Below are 10,381 nucleotides of genomic sequence, written 5' to 3'. Positions count from 1 at the left end.
CTGCGGGGCTCGCCGGCGCCTCGCAAGAGCTGCCGGTGCAGTTTCTGTCGCTTAGAGGTTTTCCCGCAGCCCAGCCGAGCGCGGCTGCGGGCAGGGAGTTTCCGTGGGGATTCAGGGGGCGTTTTCTTCTGTCAGATGCCTCGTTTAGCCGCGGACTGGACTGTACTATACTTTTGCAGACTTCTAGACGTTGCGATGCTCGTTCCCTTTTGACAAGGTGTTCCAGGTCTTGAACATTCCAGTTAAGTTGCAACTATTAAAGTGACAAGCGGTCTGCTCTGTTGTATCTACACACCATGTCCTAGCACCGAAGTCTGTATTCCAAAACGTAATGCACAGCATGTTGGCAGAGAGGGGCCGGGGGCCTCAGTTGTACCCTGGCTGCAAATAGCAGTTGTGAGTGGGTTTTGTTTGTTTGTTTTAAATATGGAATAGATTTCTCTTACTAATCTGAACTTTGTTTTCCTGTCTGCTCTGACAATTCTCCTCACAATTTGTTGGCAAAATCCGTAGCACGTGGACAGAACGGGGGGCTACAAGTGCTGGTGTGGTCCCCTTGCATAAAACTTGAAACCCCGCTTGTTTATAGGCTTTCTCAAAACCAGTCAACAGTTCCTTTGTATGTGTCGGGGAACGTCTGCACTTTCACCTGTGCTGTGCCTGACTTTTGCAGGGGAGGTAATGGTTCCTCTTACCAGGAGGCGAAGTAAGGGGAGAGGATGCTTTTCTAGTATCCTCTTGGTTTGATTAGAATCAGGCTTGTAGCCTGCACCTGAATTTCATGCCCTGGTCTACGTCGGGTGTGGTGGGAAGGAGGAGGTGTTTAATTCACAGGCATCTTGGATGATACGTGGATTGAATATCTCCTGTTTCAACTTTGTAGAAGGTGAAGTTACGATGGAATTAGCAAAATGGGAAGATTACGCTTTCAGAGAGAACAGACATGAAGAAGACAGATAACCCTTGTAAGATTATCCTGAATAGTTACAGAATAATTTTAGAGTCAAGGTCCCTGTCACTAGGGGTGTGAGAGGTGGGCTGGGAACAGTTTTAGTGACGAAGCCATACGTTGAGATTATATTCTTCTGCAGACTGTGTTACTGGTTTGGGAGCACTCCTCTTCCAGCAGTCTCCCTGCATAAATCCTGTGTCTTGAAAGCATCTCTTTCTAATGCTTTTCAATCACTCGGGCAGTGATTTGAGTTTTGGGTTCCTCCATCAATGCCTCTAATAGCCCTGAAACATGTTTTGGTAACATACTGCAGGTAGCTGCTGCAATGTGTGGTCAGTGTTGGACAGGATATCAATCCTGCGGTAGTGTTGTAACTCTAAGCGTGACACCTAATTGTTGTGGCGCATCGGTTGTTGCACATTGCTGTCATAGTATCAGCGATACTAATTCTGTGCTGTGGTCTGAACCACCCTTTGTCCAGCGATACTAATTCTGTGCTGTGGTCTGAGCCACCCTTTGTCACCATGCTGTTATACCTCTGTCCTCATCCCCTCTCTGGGCTGTGGTATCACCTGGTTATTCTTCTCAGCTATCGGCAGAGACAGCAGCGTGCCCTCCAGTTGCCAGCAAAGCAGCAGAGCTGCCGTGTACCTGAGATCTGTGGATTTTGGGAGGTAGATAGGTGTTGAGAGAAGGGAGGGAAGAGTCCCCGTGACATCCTGTTGTAAAGATGATGCCACATCTTGCTCCCTTCGGTCTCTTCCACGTTCTCTTTCCCTACTTCAAGCAAAATCATACTGGCTGAGAGTGGCTGCTGTGGGTAAGAGGGATCTATTCACAGGTCTTGAAATCCTTGCTTTCCTTGTCCAAAGACTTGCTAGTATTGCTGAACGTGGTGGGAGATGTGTGTATATTCATGTATTTTTTTGTATTCATCAAAGATTTGAATGCTGCTGCCTGGCACTTGAAAGATGTAGGGTTAGCATAAGAGGTCTAACCACACGAAGGGCATAAGACTGTTCTTTATCGGTAGCATAGCATGCAGAACTGATAGGCATGCTCTTCAGCCCTTATGAAACATGCGCCGAGTGCTGCTGTCTGGGAATTTGTAATTACATTATGATTCTGTAATGGAACATAAATACCATGGTTAATATATTAAATAGGGTCGGTGATACTTTGCCACCTCTTAGGGTTGTTGAGGTTTAGTTATTTACATTATCGTTGCTTACGGCATTAATCATCTGCATCTGTTCTGTGCTGCTGAGTCTTTCTTCTTGCCTAAAGTTCCTGTTTTGATTCCTGTTTATCCCTTTGATGGTTTTCAACATCAGTTAAAATTATTTATGTAAAATCATGCAATATAAAAGTGATTTTATAATATGGCAAAATATTACACTGTCACAGAGGAGACATTTCTTATACCTACCTCTGTAAAGTCTTTTTGAATAGTCTTTAAATATTTAATACTTCCACAGAAGAAAACTTTGAAAAGTCTAAATAGATTTCTTGCATGAATTCTGTTGCTTAAAAATACCTCTTGAGCACTGTGAACAATTCACTAACGTTGCACATTGGAGAAGTGAATTTCAGAAGCTGAGAGTTTTCATGTGGAATTACAATCTCTAAATGGAGCCTCTTGGCACAAAGGCCTATAGACCTGTAGCACTGCTTGTGGGTTTAGTGTCAGCCTTTACTGAGAAGCAATGATATTTAAGTCTGCTTTCATAAAAATGGAGAAGTAACAGGGTCAGAGTTCAGCTCAACACTCATTTACATTGAACTTCCTCCTGTTTACCATTTTAAGTGTCAGACATCCCTGACGGTAGGGCTAAAGTCTAGAATAATGAGAAATAAGTCAAGCAATGCCTGTGTCAGTGTGACTAGGATCTTGGCTTGCATACTGGACTCTGTATGTCCTCAACAACTTTTATTATTTTGGTTTGGGGGTGTGATTCCCCCCCCCAATCATAACTAACTGATGCCTTCCAGCCCTCTACTCCTCCAATGCAGAAGTGAAATTACCCCAGTATAAAGGTACCTCATGCTGACCTAGATCAGTAGATGGCCCTTGAAGGAGAAACTCTGCCATCACCCACGTTTTTACATCAACAAATTGTGTCTACAGTGGGGAAGTTGGTCTCCTCTTCAGCTCTTCTGATGTACTAGCGTGACTTTTGTAGGCAAGACTATTCTCACTTCTGCTTTGGTAGCTTGCTTGCTAAAAGGTTGCTTGTGATTTGTGTGTTAAATTAATCCATCCAAAACTGAACTTTACAGAGAGAATGATGTGTAGGATGTATCAAGCTGCAGGAAGACCACCACTCTCTGAATGACTTCTTTGTAGGCAGCTGTGTCAGTGACCACAATTCAAATTCATTGGCAAGACTTGGTGAGGTATCTAAGAGCCATCTACTTCTCTTTGCCCAAGTAGAAATAACCTTATAGCATAGTGGGGAGGGTCAGGAGTCAGGCAGCTTTTCTGACCTTGGGGGAGCCCTGTCTTGCACCTCTGCATTCCTGTCTTCAACGCACGTAGCAGCGTTACAAAGACCATAGCCTGAGAACTTGTGGTGCTTTAAGTGCAGTACTGCTGAGAGGATGATGCCTTAAATTTCCTGATATTTGAAGGATTCTCAGTGATAAACTGTCTTTTTCAGAAAAGATAATGGATGTGGTGTCTCTTCACTCAACTTGACCACAGAATCATTTAGGTTGGAAAAGACCCTTAAGATCATCAAGTCCAACCGTTAACTGCCAAGTCCACCACTAAACCATGTCCCTAAGCACCACATCTACACGTCTTCAATACCTCTAGGGATGGTGACTCCACCACTTCCCTGGGCAGCCTGTTCCAGTGCTTGACAACCCTTTTGGTGAAGACTTTTTTCCCAATATCCAATCTAAACCTCCCCTGGCACAACTTGAGGCCATTTCCTCTCGTCCTATCGCTTGTTCCTTGGGAGAAGAGACCGACACCCCCCTCACTACAACCTCCTTTCAGGGAGTTGTAGAGAGCAATGAGGTCTCCCCGCAGCCTCCTTTTCTCCAGGCTAAACAACCCCAGTTCCCTCAGCCGCTCCTCAGAAGACTTGTTCTCCAGACCCCTCACCAGCCTCGTTGCCCTTCTCTGGACACACTCTAACACCTCAACGTCCTTCTTGGAGTGAGGGGCCCAAAACTGAACACAGGATTCGAGGTGCGGCCTCACCAGGGCCGAGTACAGGGGCATGATCACTTCCCTACTCCTGCTGGCCACACTATTTCTGATACAGGCCAGGATGCCATTGGCCTTCTTGGCCGCCTGGGCACACTGCCGGCTCATGTTCAGCCGGCTGTCAACCAGCACCCCCAGGTCCTTTTCTGCCAGGCAGCTTTCCAGCCCCTCTTCCCCAAGCCTGCAGCGCTGCATGGGGTTGTTGTGGCCGAAGTGCAGGACCCCGCACTTGGCCTTGTTGAACCTCATACAGTTGGCCTGGGCCCATCGATCCGGCCTGTCCAGGTCCCTCTGCAGAGCCTTCCTACCCTCGAGCAGATCAACACTCCTGCCCAACTTGGTGTCGTCTGCAAACTGCCTGAGGGTGCACTCGATCCCCTTGTCCAGTTCGGTAATTGATGGCTGTGTGACACTTAATGTGCTGGTGGACCCTTCACCCCAATCACTTGCTTTGTGAACTGCTATGAATTGGCCTAAGAACCAATGTAACAAGTACAAATTAACTTATGTTAATTTGTTACTGAGTTAGTTAGCAAGTTACTGAGTCTGGTCCTTCAGTCAGACTGTCTTTTGAACTAATACAGGTCAATTGTGTCGCTGTTTCCAGAGGATGGTTTCTGATTGCATTTAATAACTTCCTAGATTTCATACCTATGTCAGTATTTCATAGCTTAGTAATTTCATATGCAATTCGTTGTGCTCTGAAACACATCTGCACTTCATATTGTGTGTATGTAAAAGGAAGCTATGTTGAAGCTTCAAAGTAATGAAGTTCTAAAAGTAATGCAATTTGATCTTTTCTGGCTATATCAGGTGTCTTTAATACCCTATTTTGTGTTACAGACTGACGTTCTGAGGCATAGAAAATGAAAGCTTTGATTGAAAGTGCAAAAATTAGAATACAAGTTTCAAGCCAGAAAAGAGAATTTGAGAAGGACCGCAAAGGCGATGCGCAGATACATTTTTCCGACATGGTTCTTTCTGTTTTACAAGAAGGGCCAATTTAGAGAAAGCCAGTGAATCCCAGAATTTTCCTGCTCTAACTGAAAATGTACTACAGCAAAAAACAATTTAACTTGCGTCTCAGGTCACTGCATGAATGAGCAGAGCAAAGGAATGTGAGGTGAAGAGACTGGATCACCTTTTTGATGACAATGCTGTCTTAATTTATCATCTTAAGATGATAAATTTGGATTAGAGGATGACAAGATGGTAAGTTTGGATTAATCCAAACTAAGGGAGCAGTTTTGCTCTTAAATGTTGCATCATCCTCATTGGACATGAGGAAAAATTTCTTTACTGAAAGAGTGGTGAAACATTGGACCAGGCTGCCCAGGGAAGTGGTGGAGTCCCCATCCCTGGAGGTATTTAAAAGATGTGTAGATGAGGCGCTTATGGACATGGTTTAGTGGGCATGGTGGTGTTGGGTCGACGGTTTGACTCGATGATCTTAGAGGTCTTTTCCAACCTTAATGAATCTATGATTCTATGATCTGTTGTACACACAAGAAGGAAGTTTACAATTATGGAACAAGATACCTTTAATCGAATTCAGTATTTTCCAGTCTTTGAAATTTTCACTGTTGTATGTAAATGAGTGTCACTAAAAACATATATACAACAGTACTGTATAAGCTGTTTTAATGCTAATGAAGTAATTCTCAACCATGGGCCTAAAACTCGCTTTTAAGATATTAAAACAGATTGAGATTAGCACTTTAAATTCTGGTTAGCAATTTTTTCAGCATCTTACTGTGACTCAGGTTGGTGTCTCGGAATAGAAACAGATGTCGGGAATGCTTAAGATGGGTTTGTTTTTCATGTCTGGCACCATAATACAATAGCACTTTTAACTTCTGGTGAAGGAAAAAACAAAATGCTTTTTACAGAGCCCCTTGGTACCAATTAAAAGTTATGTTAATGGTTAGAGAAGTGATGCTGATGTTTGTCTCAGAGGTGAATTACTTGGAATATATGTTTTACTCATCAAGTAGTACGGGAGTACTTTGCAGCTCTTACTCTGTGATTTCATAGTGTGATTTAAAACAGGAGCTGTAAGCTATAAACCAGGTCTATAAGCAGAAACAATAGCTCTTGTTCAGTGGACAGGAAAACAGGGAAGTACTTGTTAAAGCTTGTCAGTGAATTTTTATTTTTATGCACTACTTATCTGTGGGTCACAATGCAGACATGAGCTTCTCAAATTAAGCAGGAAACACTTAATTTCCTCACAACCTGCAGTCTCGTCCTTCAAGTGAGCAGTCTAATATTAGAGACTACAAAAAATATCAACGATCACTACTCTCTCTGAAAATAAGCATTTTTTATCTTGCTAGCTTTAGTCATTGAAAGCTGTAATAGGCCACCAAAAGATTTCTGATAGACTGCCTTGATTAAAGAAAGTTTAAAGGACTAAACAATAAACAAAACTGCATATGGCTGAAGTAGCAAGCTGTTTACAAGCCAGATGTGCATGAGATAAGTCCTGTTAACTTCACTGAAGTTATTTTGACTTGTACCAATTGCCCATGAGCTTCTAGCAGTTGAATCAAAGTCTTAGCTCTGAATTTTGTCCTCTGTTTTGGAGGGGTGGGGGGACGAGGAGGGCAATGAAATTCAAAATGGAATTTGATGCTAACGTGTTCTGTATTGATTTCAAAATCTGACATTAAAGAGATCAAGACCATCCAACTGCATAAGAAGTCATCGTAGACTGTGCAGTTAATTTGTAACATGCCAAATTTGTGAGAGACTAGAGGTCATACTTGATTATTTCATTTTAAATCTTCAAAAACTGAAGAAAAACCTTGATCTTCTATTTCATACATTCTGGAATTTGTAGATATATATATAAAGCAGTGAAACTTGTAAGAAATTTAAGGGGAAAAACCAGGCTGCACTCGGTGATCTTCCATATGCTTGCAAAATGGTTAATGTCTTTATTTTCTAGGCATGTGAATTCAGTTAATTAAATACAGGCAGGAGAATGGGAATTGCATTTCTTTTCAGTACAGTTAGTAGATACTGTCCTCCTTGCCTGTGGTGTAGGGGGTTAATTTTCTTTTTTATTTTAAATTTTTAGTTGCTGTCTCCTATGCTTTAGTTCAGCCCTAGTGTGCCTCAGATATTTTCTGATACTCAGCACTGTGGTAGTGCTACTACCAAGTGGCATTAGTACTGTCAGTTGAGCTGTGGTGTGGTTGCTGTTCTCTAAATGCATATAGGGAACAAAGAACAAAACTTCTGTTCCTTTTGGGTTGTTGTTTCCATCTTCAAATTGACATAACAGCTTTTTCCATTATTCACTCCTACAGCCAAGATAAAAGCTTACCCTTGTGTTAGGCTTCAAGTGACAGTGATTAGGTGAAGATTATCTGGAAAAGGTGTTTGTAGAGTAAGATCTGAGAAGTTTCTCTCTTTCCAGAAGAGGAGAGGGTTCACTGAAAGGCCTGCCCGCATGGGATGTGAGTATGCAGGGAGCTATGATACTGTACGCTAGCTTCTCCCTTTGACAGCAGATGTGGACACACTTGGTGGTGCATCTCCTTTCATTCCCAGTTAATTCATTCTGCTTCCAAAGGGAGTAAGTTTTCTTGCATTGTGAAGCAAAAAACCTTTCTAAAAGCATCCACAAAAGGACTTAGCGTGAAAAAGCTAGTCAGAAGTAGGCTTAGATGGTAGTTTCCAAGCAGGAACTACCTTTCAAAACAACAGGAACAGAAAGTGATGGGCATCAGGCCCTTTGACTTCAGCAGGGCTTGGACTAAGGCCAAGCTGAACTGAAGTAAGTGGGTGAAAGCAAAACTAGCATTAACAAAACATTTGATTTATGCCTCAAAGCAGCAGCTTGCTTTTCCTTAACGCCCGACTGCCTGAAAACCGAGTCTTCCACAAAAGCTGTTCAGAACCACATGCTGCTCTGGAAGTGCTGGCTTTTCTGTAGTGTTTCCTATACAGTGATAAATGGCTGGCTACCTACAAGTGTACAGTTTTCAGTCCTGCAAGTCACTGCTACTGGGGGGGAATGTGGAGTTCCCTCGACTCCTAAGCAGGAGCTCCTGTCCTACAAGCTGATGGCAAATGGCTTTTAGCAATGTCTGTGGAGCAGTTCAGAGTCTGTTCTGAACAGGGTAGTTCATAACAAAATGTTCTTGCCTGGTTTTAAGTGGAAAAAGAAAAATAGACATGGAAATAGAAAAATCTTTTTGGATAAAAATCTGAGAGTCTCTATTTAGGTGAGAAAACTGTTGCTTTGCTATGAGAAGAAAAGCATCTGTGGTCCAGCCCATCATTTATTCATATGTTTGCTAGAGCTTTTCAGCCACTGGAGAACTTTTGTAATGGTTGTGACAAGAGACCTGGATGTTTCTGCTTTAAAGTAGAGCAATCTGTGGAAAAACTTTTCACCTGCAGGGAGCCATGGGTGTTATTTCCCTGGATGCTGCTGGTATCCCTATCACCCTGTCTACTAATGTCTCAGAGCCCTGCAAGCAGACAGTTGTTCTTCAGTGTTCAGATATGTTGCAAGCTTGCCAGAGAAGCAGTTGCTATGTGGTATTTTTGCTATTGCATAAAGGCTGTATGACTAATTGCTGCTTTCATGCTTTGTTTTCTGAAATTGTTTTCACTCCTCCCTCTTAGGTGCTCATCAGAATTGGTGGCTATTAAATAAATGATCCACAGTGGCATGTGTAAAATCTCTAGCACTGGACCTTATGTAGCTATTCAGTGCCTTTTAATACAAACAAACTGCCATCCCTGCACTGAGCTTTTGCCATTTTGCCTGTGCTTTGTCTAATTAGAAGAATATCCAGATGAATGACAGGACAGTTTTCCTGTTTGTTTTCACTACGTCTGTCTCTTCTTCCTTGGATCACCTGTCTTGTGTGGGATTAGCTGTAGAAAATAAAATACAAATAATAGTGGTTGAATTAAGGCTGGGAAAATGATAGAACAGAGCAAATTTTCTTGTAGCTCTGAAAATCTGGGAAGTAAAACAATTGCAACTTGAGTTGAGCCTTTAAAAATATTTGGCAAAGTACGAAGTTCTAGCCCTTTTTGGGGAAGGGGTAGAGGTGTGTTAAAATATTTAATTTGACCAAATCAAAATATTGTCTTGAATCTGAAATGCTTTCCTTCCCCATGTCCCTGTTTACAAAAAGACTGAGGAAATCTTTCAAACGAAAACCATTTTGATCAGGGAAGATCAAGCTTATTTTGTAAAGCATTTTGTTTAAACAATTAGTCCTAGTCAAAACTTTAGGACACACTCAGCAAAACTGGAATATTTTTATACTGCTTAATCTGTGGCATGTTGAAGGTTCATGTACAATTTTTTCCTCTCCTCTGAAGTTAATCCTCCAAATGTGATGGATTTGTAATTCAATCTGGAAAGCAGATGGAAAAAATTACAGGCCTTTGCCTGTTAAGGGTCTGAGAGACCTTTCACAAGGGTAACTTTGTTTTTGCTGCTGTAGTGCATCTTCTTTGTGCTTATTTCAGACTTATGATAATATATATAATAATGCACTTTGGGTAATATAGCTTGGATATGTTTGTTCCGTACTCCTTGCCCCATCCCTTGTCCCATGGAAGAATTTCCCCAGGGTGATAATGCCTTGAATGGAAGCATCAATGATGTGAACATCTGGTGTGTTTATCACCATAGTAGTTTGTTATAAATTTACGTAGTTGATTGATTCTCAGCAGCACAAGCCTCTCCATTGCTTGGAGAAGAACAGAGTGGCAGGGGAATGGAGAGAGTGGTTAAGAAGCGTCAGCAGTAAAGCTGATTGAAGTGATTGCTGCCATCTCCTGCCTTGGTCACCCATTTTCTCCCTTGTGTTGGAGCTTTGCCACTCTCTAGTCTGGGGCAGCAAATCTGGGGAGGGCCTGTGGACCGTCCTTCCAACTGGAGGAGCTGTAACGAGGAATTGCATCCTCACTGTCACTGGTGCAGGGTTTTATGCTGAAGTAGTTAAAGCCTAAATGTGTCTATGGACTTCATCTTTACATGGTAAGGAGAATCTGGAGTTTCAATTGCAGAACAAAACTACTAATGGTTTGTGGAAGTTGAAACCAATTTGTTTGTGTTCTTGTGAGCTGCTTAGGTTTCCAGCGTAAAAATAACCTTTCATCATATTCCCGCCAGGGGTCCATATTGGGACCGGTACTGTTTAATGTCTTCATCAGTGACATAGACAGTGGGATCG

The sequence above is a fragment of the Aptenodytes forsteri genome, unplaced genomic scaffold (assembly GCF_000699145.1).
Source record: "Aptenodytes forsteri isolate BGI_AS27 unplaced genomic scaffold, ASM69914v1 Scaffold180, whole genome shotgun sequence".
NCBI classification, from domain to species: domain Eukaryota; kingdom Metazoa; phylum Chordata; class Aves; order Sphenisciformes; family Spheniscidae; genus Aptenodytes; species Aptenodytes forsteri.
The sequence above is the reverse complement of the archived record's forward strand: the minus strand, read 5'-3'. Positions refer to the sequence as shown.